Here is a 19314-nt window from a genome sequence, read left to right on the forward strand (position 1 = left end):
GAGTTTCACTTTATTTGATCAAGAGATCTAACAGTCCACCTGACCATGTCAATTCGAGTGCAAGAGTTGATAGAAAAACATTCTTCTTCTAGTAGTGATCTTTGTAATTTCTTCTTTGGATGGATGATGAAGGAGGAGCGGGAGCATTAAAGAAACTAAAGAGGAGTTTCCATGGATTGAAGTGGAGTTAGGAATTTATGAGAGTGAGAGGTGAGGCCAACTCACTAGGAAAGAGTCTAGGCCAAGTCTTAAAGGAGACTAACATAGGGAGAACTTAAGAACAAGTAGAATGGCCAAAAATTGGCAACATTTCATTACTAATTCCAAGTTGAAAATACATGTACAAGAGACTCCTTTTTATAGGAGAAAGTCTATCAAAACCTCTCAAATGAGAGTGTGACAAGTGTCACCACCTTATTGGTGCAAATCCTCTCCATTGAGGAGAAGACATGTTGAGCCTCGTACCTTCCTTGCCTACATTTCTATTCGCACCCCTCTTTTACTATTTTACATTTTACTTTCTTTTCTATTTACATCATTCTCTACTTTGTCCTAAAATACAAGGACCAAACTTCCTAACTACTCTATACAATTCTTACAAGGCTAAGAAGAAGAAAATGTCTATACAAACTCTTCATTAAAGCTCAATCTTCACCTATCTTTTTGGTCGAAAGTTTCGAGGCTAGACGGTTGCCATCAAACGTTGTGACCCATTGGATTGAAATGAATCTAACAGTGAACATTTCGTTCCCTCGTCCTTACAAATCTATAAATAAAAGCTCATTTTGAAATTTCTTACGTTTTCAGTAGGTTCATGGAGAGTCCAAATGAAAAGCATCTCTTGGCTGCAAATGCATTATTAGATACTTGTAAGGTACAACTGACTATTGTCTATTTTATAAGAAAGATGAAAGTTCAAAATTAATTGGCTTCAGAACAATGACTATATTAGGGATCCTAATGATAAAAGAAGCACATATGATTATGTTTTTATAATAGGAATTTGTACAAATTTATGGTAATTAAAAAGCAACCCAATGTAGCTTTATCTACTTTAAAAGTTGAATTTATGGCAATAACTAATTGTATGGTTACATATAATTCTTGAATTTGTTGGTTTTAAGCAGGAAATAAGCTACTTTCCCTTTTTGTGACAATAATTCAAATATAAAATTGTCTAAGAACCACATCCTGCACGAAAGAAACAAACATATTAATGTTAAATAATTTTTTCTTAAGAGATCTTGTAAGAATTTCTAACCATTTCTCACCTTTGTTGAATTTCTTATAAGACCATCTCCAACTTCTAAAATCCGCATGTTAAATGCTTTTGTACTACTAGATGGCCGTAAGGCCGACTAGACCGGATAGACGACAAAACCGACTAGACGACAACAGGCGAAGCTAAACGCGTAATTAAGCATAAACAACCCAACTTAAATGATAAGCACGGTTAAGACTCAATTGGGCCTTCGTTTGGACCCTAAAGCAGGCCCACAGCGGCCATAGCCCACCTAGAGCAGTATAAATAGCAGAAGAGGCACATCACCCAAGGTAACTATTCACTCCCCACTCTTCTGGTACTTAGCTCTCGGTCTGACTTGATCGTCGGAGTGTCTTCGCAGGTACTCCCCCCATCGTGTCCAAGCCGAAGATCCAGCTGGAAGAAGACCAACCGGAAGACCGACAAGACGAGAAGAACAACACAAGACATCATCAGAAGAAGTGTTCTGCAGGGTCAGATCCTGTAGGAACATTTTGGCGCCCACCGTGGGGCCGAGAAGACTAATCCCACGAATTATCCGCATGGTGACTACGAGGAACATGACGGGTAACGATAGGAATGCACAAGAAGAAACCAGCCGTCCAGACCCTATGACGTTAATCTTGAAGATGCAGCAGGAAATGGAAGCTTTGAGGAAGAAGAATGCTCAGATGAAAGAAAAGCTTGCTAAGAAGCCGGAAATACCGGAAGCTATGGATAATATCCCCTCAAGAGATCATGCGAACACGGATACACATGAGGCCGGGAGCTCGTATCAAGAAAACGTAAGGCCGACCTCAAATAATGCGCTAAACACGACGCCTAGAAGAAGCCCCTTCACTGAAACCATCCTTGAAGTCCCCTTGCCGGGAACCTGGAACAACCCCACGTTGGACAAGTATGATGGGTCCACGGATCCGGATGAGCATGTAAATGCGTACCTGACACAGGTCGGCTTGCATACCGCGGAAGACGCGTTGTGGTGCCGAATATTCCCCACCTCACTTAAGGGGGCAGCCTTGAGCTGGTTTACTCGACTGCCAGCTCAATCTATAGATTGCTTCGACACGCTTGCGGCTAAGTTTGGAGCACAGTTCACTACCAGCCGACCACACCACCTCACCTCGATCGCCTTAGTGAATATTCGGCAAGAGAAGTCGGAGACCTTGAGGGCCTTCATGAACAGATTCAGCAAAACAGCGTTAGACATACGAAACCTAAGTCCCGAAGTGGCGATGCACCACATGGTGACTGCGCTGAAGCCGGGACCATTCTCGGACAGTTTATGCATGCAACCGGCCGCAACATTGGATGAGTTGCGCCAAAGAGCCACCAAATACATGCAGCTGGAGGAATTGAAAGAGTTTCGGAGTAGAGCTCAGGCGCCCGACGAACCTGAGAGGAGGAGAGACAGAAGCAGGCCAACACATTTTGGGAAGCCCAGAGACTTACCCAGGGGACCACGTTTCAACCGTTACACCCCCTTGACTGCTGAAAGGTCAAAGGTCTTAGAGGAAGCTCTCAATGCAGATCTCCTGAAGGCACCAAGCAGGACTCCTACTCCGTTGAGTGCCGACCAAACCAAGCATTGTCGATACCACCGCAATTTTGGGCACACAACGGAAGATTGTTGGGCACTGAAGGATAAAATTGAAGAGCTCATCCAAGCTGGTCATCTGCGACGCTTTGTCCAGACAAGCCGAGAGGAGAGGAAAAACGAAGTTGATCTGGAAAAGAGAGAAGGGCGTAGGGACACGCAGGCAAACGAGCAGAGAGGCCGAAGAGGTCGGGACGGCCGAGAAGGACGAGGAGCAAGAGATCATCGAAGAACCATGCCGGTACGGGGAGTCATAAACACAATCGCCGGAGGTTTTGCGGGAGGAGGAACTACATCATCCTCCCGAAAAAGACACCTCCGGGCGGTCAGTTCGGTGTACTCCATCAGCAGAAGCAACAGGAGAAGCCTGCCTCCCATGCTTTTCACGGATTCGGACTTCAGAAACATAAACCCGAAGCACGATGACCCTATGGTAGTCACCATCGAGGTAGCCAACTTTGTCATCATGAAAACTCTGATAGATCAAGGGAGCTCTGTGGATATCTTGTATTGGAAGACCTTCCGAAAGATGGGCATATCTGACGACGACATTGTCCAGTATGATGAACAAATCATTGGCTTCGCGGGGCAGAGAGTCAACACCAGAGGATACATTGACCTGGACACCAAATTTGGAGAAGGAAATCGAGACTGTCGGACGATCAAAATCAGATACCTGCTTGTCGACGCCGAAACGTCTTACAATATTTTGATCGGGCGATCCTCTCTCAACAAATTGGGAGCTATAGTCTCGACACCTCACCTGGCCATGAAGTTCCCAGCCGACAACCCGAGTAGGGGTCGAGAGGTGGTCACTCTCCATGCCGACCAAAAAACTGCTAGAGAATGTTACGCGGCAAGTTTGAAGATTCTGCCACCGCGAACACCCACCCGGAGGGCCGAGGTTCATCATATATCCTTGAGTGATGACTTGGATCCAAGACCTAATGACGAACCCCAAGTGGAACCCAAGGAAGAGGTGGTGCCATGCCGAGTGGGCCGAGCAGGTCAGAATACACGTTTGGGATCAACCTTAGGAGAAGAGGGAAAGAACATTATCACAGCTGTCCTATACAAAAACACGGACTTGTTCGCATGGTCGGCAGCCGACATGCCGGGAATAGATCCTCGCATAATCTCGCACAAACTATCAGTCTGTAAGGAGGCTAGGCCGGTAGCCCAGAAGAAGAGAAAGTTCGTGGGAGAAAAAGGACGGATAGTCGAAGAGGAAACCAGGAAACTACTGGATGCTAGGTTTATCCGAGAAGTGCATTACACCACGTGGTTGGCAAACATCGTCCTGGTGCAGAAGAACAATGGAAAGTGGCGAATGTGTACTGATTACACCCATCTTAATAGGGCATGTCCAAAAGATGCATATCCATTGCCAAGCATTGACCGGCTGGTAGATGGCGCAGCCGGTCACAAAGTGTTAAGTTTTCTTGATGCATACTCTGGGTACAACCAAATACGCATGAATCCGGCAGACCGAGAGAAGACAGCCTTCATTACCGACAAAGCCAATTTTTGCTATGAGGTCATGCCTTTCGGCCTCAAGAATGCTGGAGCCACCTATCAGAGGCTCATGGACCAGATGTTCCGAGATCAGATAGGAAGGACCATGGAAGTATATGTTGACGACATAATTGTAAAATCCGATAGCGTGGAACAACACGCCAACGACTTGGCCGAGGTCTTCCAGCAGATAAGAAAGTATAACATGCGCCTTAACCCAGAGAAATGCGTATTTGGAGTTGAAGGAGGCAAGTTCCTAGGCTTTATGCTGACAAGCCGAGGAATCGAGGCGAATCCGGACAAGTGTCGGGCCTTGGAAACCATGGGAAGCCCGGAAAACCTGAAAGAAGTTCAGCGGCTGGTGGGAAGACTAACGTCCTTGTCCAGATTTATGCCTAGATTAGCGGATAAGATCAGACCAATCTTGAGGCTCATGAAGAAAGCAGAGAAGTTCACATGGAGTGAAGTTTGCGAAGAAGCTTTTCAAACGGTAAAAAAGGCGTTGGCCGAACCGCCTATTCTAAGCAAACCCGTCCATGGGATCCCTCTACTGGTCTACCTGGCCGTGTCGCCGGAAGCCGTAAGTGCCGCCATAGTACAAGGCAAGACAGAACAAAAACCAGTCTACTTCATTAGCCGAGTACTACAGGATGCGGAAACCCGGTATCAAATGATCGAGAAGGTAGCTCTAGCCCTCGTCCATGCCTCCAGAAGGCTACGACAATATTTCCAAAGTCACGAGGTTATAGTGCGAACCGACTTCCCCATCAATAAGATTTTGCAAAAACCCGAGTTGGCCGGAAGAATGATTGGCTGGTCAGTCGAGTTGTCCGAATTCAGCATTAAATACGAACCACAAGGACCTATCAAGTCCCAATGCTTGGCAGACTTCACTTCAGAGTTACAGCAATGCCAAGAACCTGAAACCATATGGGTCTTGCATGTCGATGGCTCCTCAAGTAAGAAGGGTGGGGGAGCCGGAATTGTTCTGGAAGGGCCAAAAAATATACAGATTGAGCAATCTTTGCGTTTTGGTTTCCCTACTTCGAACAATCAAGCAGAATATGAAGCGCTCATAGCCAGACTGTTGCTGGCAAAAGATGTGGGAGCTCAGAAGGTGGAATGTCATACGGACTCACAACTCATGGTCGAGCATGTCAATGGGAACTACCAAATCAAAGATCCTCTGCTCCTGAAATACTACCACAGAGTGGTTAACATAATCAGTCAGTTTCAAAACGTCAAGATAAATCATGTGAAACGACAAGAAAACCTGAGGGTCGACACCCTGTCCAAACTGGCAACCGCTAGGACGAAAGGCCGACACGCCTCTGTCATTCAGCAGATCTTATCGGCTCCGTCGGTCCCCATCGGGGAATGCATGGTCACCGAAAAGGGAGAAGACGACTGGGTGTCCGACATGAAGAAAGTTGTCAAGGACCGTGAAGAAGGGAAGGACGGCCATGACTTACACCTATCCAGGAAAGCGTCACGGTTTGTTATAATAGGAGAAGACTTATACAAGCGAGGATTCTCAACCCCTTTACTCAAATGTGTGTCGAAAGTAAAAGCTGAATATATTCTGCAAGAATTACACCAAGGGGCGTGCGGGTTACATTCTGGGGCCCGAACAATGGCGACGAGAGTCCTGAGGGCCGGATACTATTGGCCTACGCTAAGAACAGATTGCACCAACTTTGTGAAAAAATGTGTAAGTTGTCAAGAGCATGGTCCGCTAATCCACCCACACCCTCACAACCTGCAAAGCATCAATTCTCCCTGGCCTTTTGCCCTGTGGGGGATGGACATAATAGGTCCCTTCCCCCAGGCAACCGGGCAAAGGAAGTTTCTACTGGTCGCAGTGGATTACTTTACAAAGTGGATTGAGGCGGAACCCCTTGCAAACATCACAGCTAGGCAAGTCCAGAACTTTGTATGGAAAGACATCATCTGCAGGTTCGGAATCCCGCACACCATCATCACGGACAATGGGAGACAATTTACTGATCGCAAGTTGGCCGAATTCTATGAAAGCCTGGGCGTCCAGCACAAGACAAGTTCAGTGGAGCACCCGCAAACCAATGGCCAAGCCGAATCTGCTAACAAAGTCATCCTGAACGAACTAAAGAAAAGACTTGGCAGTGCCAAAGGTAAGTGGGTAGAGGAGCTCGTAGAAGTTCTCTGGGCATACCGGTGTACCCCCCACTCGGCAACTGGGGAAACCCCGTACAATCTCACCTACGGCACAGACGCCATGCTGCCGGTTGAGGTTGGAGAGCCGACAATCCGAAGAGAACTCCACAGTTTGAAGATGAATGAAGAGTGTCTAAGAGCGGAGTTGGATTTGCTCCAGGAAGCACGCGACAGGGCCAAGATAAGAGAACAAGCTTGCAAGCAAATGGCCGCGAGAAGATATAATTCAAAGACTAAACCAAGAGCCTTCCAAGAAGGAGACCTGGTCTGGAGAATGAAAGGAGAAGCTCGCAGGATCCCAGCAGAAGGAAAGTTCAATGCAAACTGGGAGGGTCCCTTCAAGGTCAGAGAAAATCTCCAGAACGGCGCATATCGCCTGGAACACTTGGATGGCAGAGAAGTTCCCAGGACGTGGAACGCGAGCCATTTGAAAATGTATTTCAGTTAACATGTATTATAGGTGTACTCTTTCCTACCTTCGATCTTTTTTCCCAGAGGGCTATCCCGAGGGTTTTTGATTGAAGAAGGTTTTAACGAGGCACCACAATCAATGAAATCATGTTTATCACTCAAAATTCTCTGGCAAATCATTAATACAAGAAAAAATAATACCTCTCGGCCAAGGAAGAATTCACCCAAGTGAATCCCTGCCGAGAGTACAACAAAAAACCTCTCGGCCAAGAGAGTTCAAGATAAACCTCTCGGCCAAGGAAGAATTCACCCAAGTGAATCCCTGCCGAGAGTGCAACAACATACCTCTCGGCCAAGAGAGTTCAAGATAAACCTCTCGGCCAAGGAAGAATTCACCCAAGTGAATCCCTGCCGAGAGTACAATAAAATACCTCTCGGCCAAGGAAGAATTCACCCAAGTGAATCCCTGCCGAGAGTGCAATAAAAACCTCTCGGCCAAGGAAGAATTCACCCAAGTGAATCCCTGCCGAGAGTACAAGAAAAACCTCTCGGCCAAGGAAGAATTCACTCAAGTGAATCCCTGCCGACCGAGAGTGCAATAAAAACCTCTCGGCCAAGGAAGAATTCACCCAAGTGAATCCCTGCCGAGAGTACAAGAAAAACCTCTCGGCCAAGGAAGAATTCACCCAAGTGAATCCCTGCCGAGAGTACAAGAAAAACCTCTCGGCCAAGGAAGAATTCACTCAAGTGAATCCCTGTCGACCGAGAGTGCAATAAAAACCTCTCGGCCAAGGAAGAATTCACCCAAGTGAATCCCTGCCGAGAGTACAAGAAAAACCTCTCGGCCAAGGAAGAATTCACCCAAGTGAATCCCTGCCGAGAGTACAAGAAAAACCTCTCGGCCAAGGAAGAATTCACCCAAGTGAATCCCTGCCGACCGAGAGTGCAATAAAAACCTCTCGGCCAAGAGAGTTCAAAAGAACAACCTCTCGGCCAAGGAAGAATTCACTCAAGTGAATCCCTGCCGACCGACCGTGCAATAAAAACCTCTCGGCCAAGAGAGTTCAAAAGAACAACCTCTCGGCCAAGGAAGAATTCACTCAAGTGAATCCCTGCCGACCGAGCGTGCAATAAAAACCTCTCGGCCAAGAGAGTTCAAAAGAACAACCTCTCGGCCAAGGAAGAATTCACTCAAGTGAATCCCTGCCGACCGAGCGTGCAATAAAAACCTCTCGGCCAAGGGAGTTCAAAAGAAAAACCTCTCGGCCAAGGAAGAATTCACCCAAGTGAATCCCTGCCGACCGAGCGTGCAATAAAAACCTCTCGGCCAAGAGAGTTCAAAAGAAAAACCTCTCGGCCAAGGAAAAATTCACTCAAGTGAATCCCTGCCGACCGAGAGTGCAATAAAAACCTCTCGACCAAGAGGGTTCAAGATAAACCTCTCGGCCAAGGAAGAATTCACCCAAGTGAATCCCTGCCGAGAGTGCAACAAAATACCTCTCGGCCAAGAGAGTCTCAAAGAAACAATCAACCGTACAACAATAAACGCGTATACAAGTAAGCAAAAGACGACATTCCAATTAAAAACAACTCATTCATTATATTCAAAAGAAACCGGCTACGCCGTATCGGTTACACAAAAAGAAGGGGGCCACGACTTTACAAAAAATAACAATTAAAAGCGACCCATGCATGGAGAAGCAACCTAGCTATCGGACTCTAGGTGTTCGACCTCAGGAGCTGTCGGGGGAGCTAGAACTTGAGTTGAGCTTGGAATTTGGTCTATCGGCATGAGTTGGCCTTCGTAGAAATCCTTGTCGACATCGAATTTCCCTTCATCCAAGGGAACATTATAGAAGAAGGCCGCTTGCCGAAGGGCTTTCTTAAAGCCAAGTTCATGTTCCTCCATGACGCTATCTTCGGCCACCTCTAGTTCCTTCAGCAACTTCCCTATCTTCTCTTCGGCTTGGTGGTTGGTAAGGGCCATGTCCGAGAGGCTTTCCTTTAAGCCCTTCACTTCGTTGTCAGCCTTCTCGGCAACCTCTCTACCAGCTCTCTCGGCCAGTTCGAACTTCTCTTTCCACCTCACCGCCTCGGCCTCTAGGGCTTCCTTCTGAGCCACAAGTGTAGCATTTTCGGTCAGCTTTGTTTTCAAGCTGGCCGACGACTCGTTCAGCTTAGCCCGGAGTCCCTCCACCTCGGCTGCATTTTTGTCCCTCTTCATCAAATCGGATGCCATCCGTTTGCCGAGTACCAAGGTCCTAGAGCACAACTCCATGAAGGCGTCATGAACTTGCGAAGGGCGTGCCGACAAATACGCATCTTGCTGGTAAGGATTCAGCATGATGTTCACCTTCTCGGCCACATTAAGATCGTGCCCGAGAAAGTCAGGCCCGCTCGAACCCGGTCCCCCGGGCAATCGGCCCCTCTTAGGAGACTTTCCAGATGAAGAGCGCTCCCCATGGCGCCGAGAAGACTTGCCACGATCCTTGCCATGGTCTTCTTTCCGTTTCCTTGGGTTGGTCAGACGATCGGATTCGACAGCCGGCACTATGGTAATGGGGATAGCAGCCTCGGCATCCAGTGTACCCGATCCTCCCGGCGTATCCCCCCTCGCGGCCATCTGTGCTTGTCGCTTCAGGCGAAGCTCTCGGAAATAGTCTTTCTTTCCACCTGGCGGCACCAAACTTGCCATTATACCTGAAGGACGAAAGCAAAATTAGTCATGGTAAAGCGCACAATAAGACAAGTAAAGACACATACCGTCAACATCAACACATCTATCAGGGGACAAGTAGGCACGGACGAGGGACCGGGTTGGAATCTTGCGAGGAAGGTGGTCCAACACCGATAACACTTCCAAGTCGTCATCGGTCATCAGGGACCTCGGCCATAAATTGAAACGTGCCGGATCCTTCGTCCAATAAAAAGGAAATTTAGGTGTCTCACCATCAAAGAAAAATTGCCGTCCTCCCTCCTCAATGACAACCTTAAAGAAACCTGTCTTAAAGTTCTTGTAGGATGTCGTATAAGGAGCGAAAAGGCTATTTTTTGTTTGGCCGACAAGGGATAACCAAGATAATCGGTCACCCGGCCTAGTGCCAAAGAAATGCAAAAAAGACCTAGCTGTCGGCCTAAGACTCAACACGTCGCAAAGCAACCGAAAAGCCTGGATTGCGGCCCAGCTATTCGGATGCAGTTACGTGGGGGCTACATTTAAAACATGCAGCACTTCCATGGTGAAACTATCAAGAGGAAGACGGATATGCATATCCGAAAACAAACAAGAATAGAAATAGAAAAAATCCTTTCGCCCTTCCCCTCTGCCCAAACAAACAGTCTCAAACTCTCGACACCTGAGAAGAGCGAAAGCACCACTAGGCACACCATCTAACACAATATCTACGCTATCTACAAAATCCTGGAGCAACGAAACTTTGGTAAAGACAGAGAAGAACTCAAGAACACTACTATGTACCAATCTATACTCGGCCTCTCGGGTTTCCTCCCCTGCGTACCCACTCAATGACAACGACTCTGCGGGTTGTTCACTTTCCCGACTCAAAGGGCCGACAGCCCGAGAAGAGCCTTCGGCATTCTCGGCATCTATGACATGGATATCGTCAGCCAATGGCCTCTCCCTATCAGACCCCCTAGACACAGAAGGACATGAGGCAGCAGTCGAAAGAAAAGACATTGTTACCTCCAGGAAACTCTTCAACCAATACACAAGGAACGCAGGAATATCACTCGACTGTCGGACTCTCGGAGCTAGTTCATGAATCACGTGAAGAAATCGGAGCCCACTGCCACTCCTATTTATAGGTGAGAAAAACGAGAAGGCGAAGCGTCACAACGAATGCCCACCGTTGGATCCACATGCAATGAACGCGTGAGATCCCACCCAGCGGTCACATCCCACAGTACCACGCGCACGCGCCTCGAGTACAAGCCAATGTACTCAACCAAAACAAACTGAAGGCTCACGGCAATTCGACTCTACGTTACATTTTAGCCAACTCACTTGAGCCTGGGGGGCATATGTACTACCAGATGGCCGTAAGGCCGACTAGACCGGATAGACGACAAAACCGACTAGACGACAACAGGCGAAGCTAAACGCGTAATTAAGCATAAACAACCCAACTTAAATGATAAGCACGGTTAAGACTCAATTGGGCCTTCGTTTGGACCCTAAAGCAGGCCCACAGCGGCCATAGCCCACCTAGAGCAGTATAAATAGCAGAAGAGGCACATCACCCAAGGTAACTATTCACTCCCCACTCTTCTAGTACTTAGCTCTCGGTCTGACTTGATCGTCGGAGTGTCTTCGCAGGTACTCCCCCCATCGTGTCCAAGCCGAAGATCCAGCTGGAAGAAGACCAACCGGAAGACCGACAAGACGAGAAGAACAACACAAGACATCATCAGAAGAAGTGTTCTGCAGGGTCAGATCCTGTAGGAACAGCTTTTATTGTAGATTGGTTCTCATACGATGACTTGTTATTAAGTCTCATGTTCTTAATAAGGCACAAAACTTTGCAGTATGACTAGATATACGATGAACTAATTGTTTAGTACACAATATCTTGCCTTAAACCTCTTTGAACTGTTGAACCAAGTGGTGTTCAAGCTTTGAAGAATCCAAACCCTTTGAAGGATGTTGAAGCCTTGGCTGTGCTTGGTGTTGTTGTGCTGGTTTAGTATAGCTCTGGGGTAGTTTGAGTGTTGTAGTCCACCCTTTGATTAAATCTAAAGCATAGGCATTCTCAATCTTTGTGAAAGTAAAATGTTTTCAAACTAAGTTAAAACAACCGATTGTTTTGTCGAAACAACTGATTGTTTATACTTAGGTGTTTTGAGAAAAAGATTGAAAACTGTTTTTCAAATGGTTGAACTATTAAGAACCAAAACAACCGATTGATTCGAGGAAACAACCGATTGTTTGTTTTGGGACCATAACAGAATAACTGTTTTATCTTTGACTGAGCTTTAAATGATTTAACTGTTTACGCTCCAGTCATTAAATGCTTTGATCAATATTTTAATGCAATTTAAGAGTTTGTTAAGATTTGATAACAAACTACATCTTTGAATAAATTCAGAATAACAAATTTGAGAATCAATCTTTGACAAGTTTTTACTAAGAGTTTTTGAGTTTTTCAAAGAGCTAAGATTGCTAAGAGTTTGTGATTGATTAAAGTTTTGTGGAATAGGATTCTGCTTGTATTGATTTCAGATTATCTTCTGTAACAAGTGTAATCCTTGTACTCTGTAAAACAAGTTTCGTTTCTGTGTTTGCTAAGATTGGCTGTGTGTTCTTGAGGGGATCAAGATCAACAATCTTGGTGTTGGTGTGTTGGCCAAGGAGAGTGTGTTTCTTGAGGTGTTCAAGGTCATTCTCTTGGTTGTTGTATAAGTGATCAAGGTGTGATTGCTTAGTGGATTTCCTCAGGGTTTCTGAGAAGAGTGGATGTAGCTCTGAGTTTGGAGTGAACCAATATAAACATCTGTGTACAATCTCTCTATCCCTATCTCTTTAAATTCAGTTTTGTTATTTGATAACTGGTATAAACAACCGATTGTTTTCTCAGTGCTGTGCTTTTGGCTTTGTGTTTTGAAAAACTGATTTCTAAATCAAGGTATTTGTGAAGTATTTTCATTCAAGGTTCAATAGATTGCGAAAACGCTCTTTAAACAATTCACTCCCCCTCTAGTTTAAAGCCATCCATTCTAACAATTGGTATCAGAGCTTGGTTCTTGAAAGTTATTCAAGTTGATCCAAAAATCTTTTTCTATGGCTGGAAAACTATCTTTTGAGAAAGGTGCCTCAATCTACAAACCACCTTTATTCTGTGGATTGAATTACAAATATTGGGAAGCAAGAATGAAAATCTTTATGGATTCTATTGATCAAGGAATTTGGGATTCAATTGAGAATGGTCCTTACATTCCAAAGTTTAAAAAGAATGGTTCTTTCATTACAAAACCTTGGTCTCAATGGACCAATGATGAATGTAAGTTGGCCAAGCTTGATTGTACTGCTCAAAACATAATAGCTTCTGCACTAGATACTAATGAGTTTTTTAGGATATCACAATGCAAAACTGCTAAGGATAAGTGGGACACACTCAAGGCTGCTCATGAACCAAAGGAAGCAATGACAAATAGTCAAGCAAGAAGGAAAAGAAGGCAAAATAAGAAAAGCCTCAATCTTTGCTTCATGGCCAGAAGGGAGGATGACTCAAGTAGTGTAAGTTCATCAAACTCCTCAAACTTTGAAAATTATGGTCAATTGCTTCAAGCCTTTCAAGAAACACATGAAGAAGCCAACCGATTGGCTCTCTTGAACAATCGGTTAAAAAAAAAGAACAGTTGGCTTGAAAACAGAGTAAAGACACTGGAAGAGGAATTAGAAAATTCAAAAACAGATTTTGAAAATCTGGAAATCATTTACAAAAACTCCTCGTGCAAGTGTGATACTCTAGTTTGTGAAAATTGCGAAAATCTTGAAAAGAAGGTCCACTATCTTATTAAAACAGTGGATAAGCTTTCTAAAGGTCAATCCAACTTTGAGAGTGTTCTAGCATCTCAAAACTGTGTTTTTGGAAAAGCTGGATTGGGTTTTAATCCACAAAACAAACAAGATAGATTTTCAAAATCATTTTCGAAAATGCCAGAAAAACAATCGATTGGACCATCGAATCAACCGATTGTTACATGCTTCTATTACATGAAAAGAGGCCATTCTGTGAGGTTCTGTAAAATCAGAAAATTTGTTGTTCCTAAAGGTCTTATGAAGTGGATTCCTAAGGGAAATAAAGCTTTAATTGATGAGTATAAACCAAGTGGACCCACATTCATAAGGGGACCAAATCTTTGTACTTGAAAATCTCTTTTGTAGGAAATCTTGGAGGAGAGCAAGCAACTGTGGTACTTGGATAGTGGATGCTCCAAGCACATGACAGGGGACAAAACAAATTTCCTGTGTATCTCCTTTAAACAAGAGGGCCATGTCACCTATGGAGACAACAACAAAGGAAGGATTCTTGGAAGAGGATCCATAAGAGATAAAGACATCTTGGTAATCCATGATGTGCTTTATGTAGAAGGCCTAAAGCATAATCTGCTGAGCATTAGCCAACTATGTGACAAGGGATATCAAGTGATGTTCAAGTCAAACACATGTGAAATTTGTCTACCCAACACAAAAGAGGTAATGTTGGTAGGTAAGAGAGTTAATAATGTGTATCTTCTAGATATCTCTTCACCATGTTCAATTGGATGTCTTCTATCCAAGCAAGATGAATCTTGGCTTTGGCATAGAAGAATTGCTCATATTCACATGAATCATTTGAACAAGCTAATTTCAAAGGATCTTGTAATTGGGCTGCCAAAACTCAAGTTTGAGAGGGATCACATTTGTGAAGCATGCCAAAAAGGGAAACAAGTGAAAAGTTCTTTCAAAATTAAAAATGTTGTTTCATCCTTGAGACCTCTTGAACTTCTTCACATGGATCTCTTTGGACCCTCAAGAACTATGAGTCTTGGTGGAAATTATTATGCTCTTGTTATTGTTGATGACTTTTCTAGGTACACTTGGACTCTTTTCTTGGAATCAAAGAGTGATGCCTTTTCTGCATTCAAAAAGCTAGCAAGAAGGCTACAAAATACAAAGAACATCAACATAGGTTCTATTAGGAGTGATCATGGAGGAGAATTTCAGAATGAGAAGTTTAGCAAATTTTGTGAGAAATTGGGAATTCTGCACAATTTCTCTGCTCCAAGAACACCACAGCAGAATGGAGTGGTAGAGAGGAAGAACAGGTCTCTTGAAGAGCTTGCAAGGACAATGCTTAGTGAATCATCACTTCCTAAGTATTTTTTGGGCAGATGTAGTGAACACCTCCTGTTATGTGATGAATAGGGTGCTTATAAGGCCCATTTTGAAGAAAACTCCATATGAACTCTTTAATGGAAAGGAAAACTTGGGAAAGTTTGATGAGAAAGCGGACCTTGGTATCTTCATTGGTTATTCACTCACAAGTCATGCATATAGAGTCTACAACAAGAGGTTGATGACTGTAGAAGAATCAGTTCACGTTGTCTTTGATGAGGTAGATCGCAGAGTCAATCAAATCCCAAAGACCAGTGCTGAGGAAGATGAATAGAGCATCATTTTGGAGAAGCTGGAAATCTGTGCAGAAAAACAACCGGTTGATTCGCAGAAACAACCGATTGAAATTTTGCAACAGAGTGAGCTGCCCAAGGAGTGGATAACATCATAGGGTAGATAAAGGAAGGTGTCTCCACACGTAGCTCCATCTCAAACTTCTGCAGGCACACAACTTTTGTCTCTCAAATTGAACCAAAGTCAATTGAGGAAGCTCTCAAGGATGAGAAATGGGTTGAAGCTAAGAGCTGAATCAGTTTGCAAGGAATGAGGTATGGTTTCTTGTCCCTAAAACTAATGAAATGAATATTATTGGTTCGAAATGGGTTTTCAGGAACAAGCTAGATAAGGATGGTGTGATCACAAGGAACAAAGCAAGGCTAGTTGCAAAAGGCTACAATCAAGAGGAGGGCATAGATTATGGTGAAACCTTTGCTCCTGTTGCTAGATTGGAGGCTGTGAGGTTGCTGCTGGCTTTTGCGTGTATGAGTGGTTTTAAGCTCTTCCAAATGGATGTCAAGAGTGCCTTCTTAAATGGCTACATCAATGAGGAAGTCTATGTAGATCAACCACCAGGCTTTGAAGATCATAAGTATCCCAACCATGTCTTTAAGTTGAAGAAAGTTTTGTATGGACTGAAACAAGCTCCAAGACAGTGGTATGAGAGGCTTAGCAACTTTCTGCTATCTCATGGTTACGAAAGAGGAATGGTAGACAAGACTCTCTTCATCAAGAAATCAAATGCAGAAATAATTCTTGTGCAAATCTATGTTGATGATATCATCTTTGGTGCTACACAAGATAGTTTGTGTGAAGAATTTGTGGCTGCAATGAAAGGTGAGTTTGAAATGTCTATGATGGGAGAACTGTCTTTCTTTCTTGGATTACAGGTTAAGCAAACAAAGGATGGGATCTTCTTATGTCAATCAAAGTATTGCAAGAAGATTCTCAGGAAATTTTAAATGGAGAGTTGCAAAGAAGCAAGCACTCCAATGCCATCAAGCTGCTACATGGATGCGGATGCTGCTGGAAAGAGTGTAGATCAAAAAAAATACAGAGGATTGATTGGATCTTTGCTTTATCTAACAACTAGTAGGTCGGACATCATGTTTGCGGTGTGTCTATGTGCAAGATATCAAGCAAATCCTAAAGAGTCACACTTCAAAGCTGCAAAAAGAATTCTGAAATATCTCAAAGGAACATCATCTGTAGGATTATGGTATCCTTCTCACTCTCCAATTCATTTAATTGGTTATTCAGATTCTGACTTTGCAGGTTGCAAGCTAGATAGAAAGAGCATAAGTGACACTTGTCACCTTCTTGGCTCAAGCCTAATCTCATGGCATAACAAGAAGCAAGCATGTGTTGCTCTCTCTACTGCTGAGGCTGAATATATAGCTGCTGGTAGCTGCTGTGCACAGATTCTATGGCTCAAGCAACAACTTGCAGATTTTGGTTTACAAATCAGCAAGGTTCCTTTGATGTGTGATAACACTAGTGCCATCAATCTTACCAAAAATCAGATTCAGCACTCAAGGACCAAACATATTGAGATAAGACATCATTTCATCAAGGATCATGTAAACAATGGGAACTGTGAAGTGAAGTTTGTGGAGACCAAACTGCAGTTAGCTGACATCTTCACAAAGCCTTTACCAAAAGAGAGGTTTTTCTTCTTAAGAAATGAGTTAGGTATCCTTGATCTTAATAATCTCTCCTAAATCTGTTTCTGATACATGCTAAAGTCTATTTGTGAAGACAAATATGGGGAGAACTAATTGGTTCTTGTATATCTTTATCTGATACTGTATAATCTGTTAAAATCTCTGATATAAAAGGTTTTCTGCTGCTGCTGATAAAAACAACCGATTGTTTCGTGTAAACAACCAATTGTTTATCATGTTTTATGCTTGGAAAATGTAAAAGTCTAACCTGCTGTTGTAAGAAGCATTGGATAGTTTAAATGTTATTTTTTGCAGGTACTGCTTTAGATTCAATCAGGTCAAACACAAGCACCAGAGATTTGTCTTCATCAAATAGGGGGAGATTGTTGACCCAAGTGGTGTTCAAGCTTTGAAGAATCCAAACCCTTTGAAGGATGTTGAAGCCTTGGCTGTGCTTGGTGTTGTTGTGCTGGTTTTAAAAGAAAAATTCACTTAAAATTTTCATGTTTGAGGTTTACAAAATATTTTGTGAGAAAGCTTTTCCTACTAAGGGAAACACTTATTGAAGTTGATCTACTATAATTAATGACATTATGATTATATATTGACAATCTTACATTGAAATTCACCATGTCTTATTTTATACATGTTATGAGGTGAAATTTGTCTAAGTACTTTTGTTCCCATTAATTTTTCTTTTATATATTATATTGTTCTTAACTAGAATTGCCAATAGGGGTTGCTTATGATAAGATTTCATAAGTGGTGTAGAATGTCTGGTAGAGTTTAGGATCTTACATTGTGCCATGTACTTTCTTATTCTTTTATGATGCTTCAATGTAAAGTTTAAAATTAGTGAATTTGCTTAATTAAGATAATTAAATAAGTGGATGTTGTTGGGTTTAATAGTGCCAAAGTTCAAGAGGGGGGGTGAATTGACCTTTTAAAACTTTCTCGCAGAAACAATGTTTAACACAGTTTTACAGAAAATAAATCGATTTATGTGAAAATGAACAGATTTATTTCAGCACTGTTTTTGTTTGAAAAGCTTTTAATTCAGCAAGGTTAATCACAAGATTATGCAGTGAGAATTTCCAGATGCACACACACAGATATCAGATTTGAAAAACAGTGAAACACAAAACAGCAAGCTTTAATTTCAAGCAAGTGATTAAGGTTCAACTGATAGCATGCTAATTAATTGAGTGACCTTTGCAAACAAGCTGTTCCAGTGGCTTTTAACAGACTATGAGTGTTCTTCTTGATGTCAAGCAATTTTCCAGAAATTAAGAACAATGAATCACAGAACAGCAAGCTTCAACTTTAAGCAATTTGTTTAAGGTTCAATTAATAGCATTGACAGTTTCTTGAGCAGCCTATCACAGTCAATATGTTCCAATGGTTTTTAGCAGATTATATATGTTCTTATCAGATTCAAACACCTTTTTCAGAAATCAAGAACAGTATGCACAGTGCCCAGAAAGAACAGATTTATTTTCAATTGAACAGATTTATTTCTTTGCTGTTTTGTCAATTATGCAGAAACGAAATTGCAGAGAGTGAGAGAGAATGAACACAAACAATTATACTGGTTCACTCAACTGAGCTACATCCAGTCTTCACCAACAACAGGTGGAAATCACTAACACACAGTACAACCAAGTACAATTCCCACTGTTCTTGAAACCTACAAGAACTTAGGTACTCTTGCTGAAAAAAACCTATTTCAGCATACACACACACCCACTCTTCAAGAACACCTATCAAGAAGAGTGTTCAACCAAACTATTACAAGAAAGAGATGTGAAACGACTACACCTGATTGAGGATACACAGATCTGCCTTAAACCAGTAGGCAAGATTGCTAGAACAGTAGCTGCACCTCACACCAAGCTTTTGAACCAAACCAAGAACAAACACTTTGTGATTTTCGAAATCTTTGAAGAACAAATGCTAATCCTTTGTAAACACTTAACTCTCTACTGTCAAAACTTGTTTTTGCAAATGTATGAATTGGTATTAATCTCAGAAACAAGTTTGCATTTTATAGAAAACCAACTTATAACAGATTTTTGAAAAACAGTTAAAGCTGTTATAAAATGAACAGATTGAAAATAAAATGAACAGATTTATTTTCAAAAGCAGTTAGAGAATTTGTTAAGTGAGGAGACTTAGTAAACCATTCTGGTGCTGAGATAAAACTGAAAAACGTTTAAGCTTGACATGGCACCAGAGGCAAAAAGAATCTATTCATTTACAGATGAACAAATTTATTTTTCAAAACGAAAGCAGAGAAAGTTTAACTATTTAAAACTCAGTCGTTTTGAAAAGAAGAAGACTTAGTCAAAATACCTGATGCACAAAATCTAATTTTTACAAGACTTAGCCAAGGCATCAGTGAAAAAAATGAATCTGTTTATTTAGAAAAGAACAGATTTATTTTTATGCAGTAAACGTGTTTTTGTGTAAAACATGTGAAAAACAGTTTAAGAAAACT

This window comes from Phaseolus vulgaris, chromosome 11, assembly GCF_051622355.1.
Source record: "Phaseolus vulgaris cultivar YP4 chromosome 11, ASM5162235v1, whole genome shotgun sequence".
Classification (NCBI taxonomy): Eukaryota; Viridiplantae; Streptophyta; class Magnoliopsida; order Fabales; family Fabaceae; genus Phaseolus; species Phaseolus vulgaris.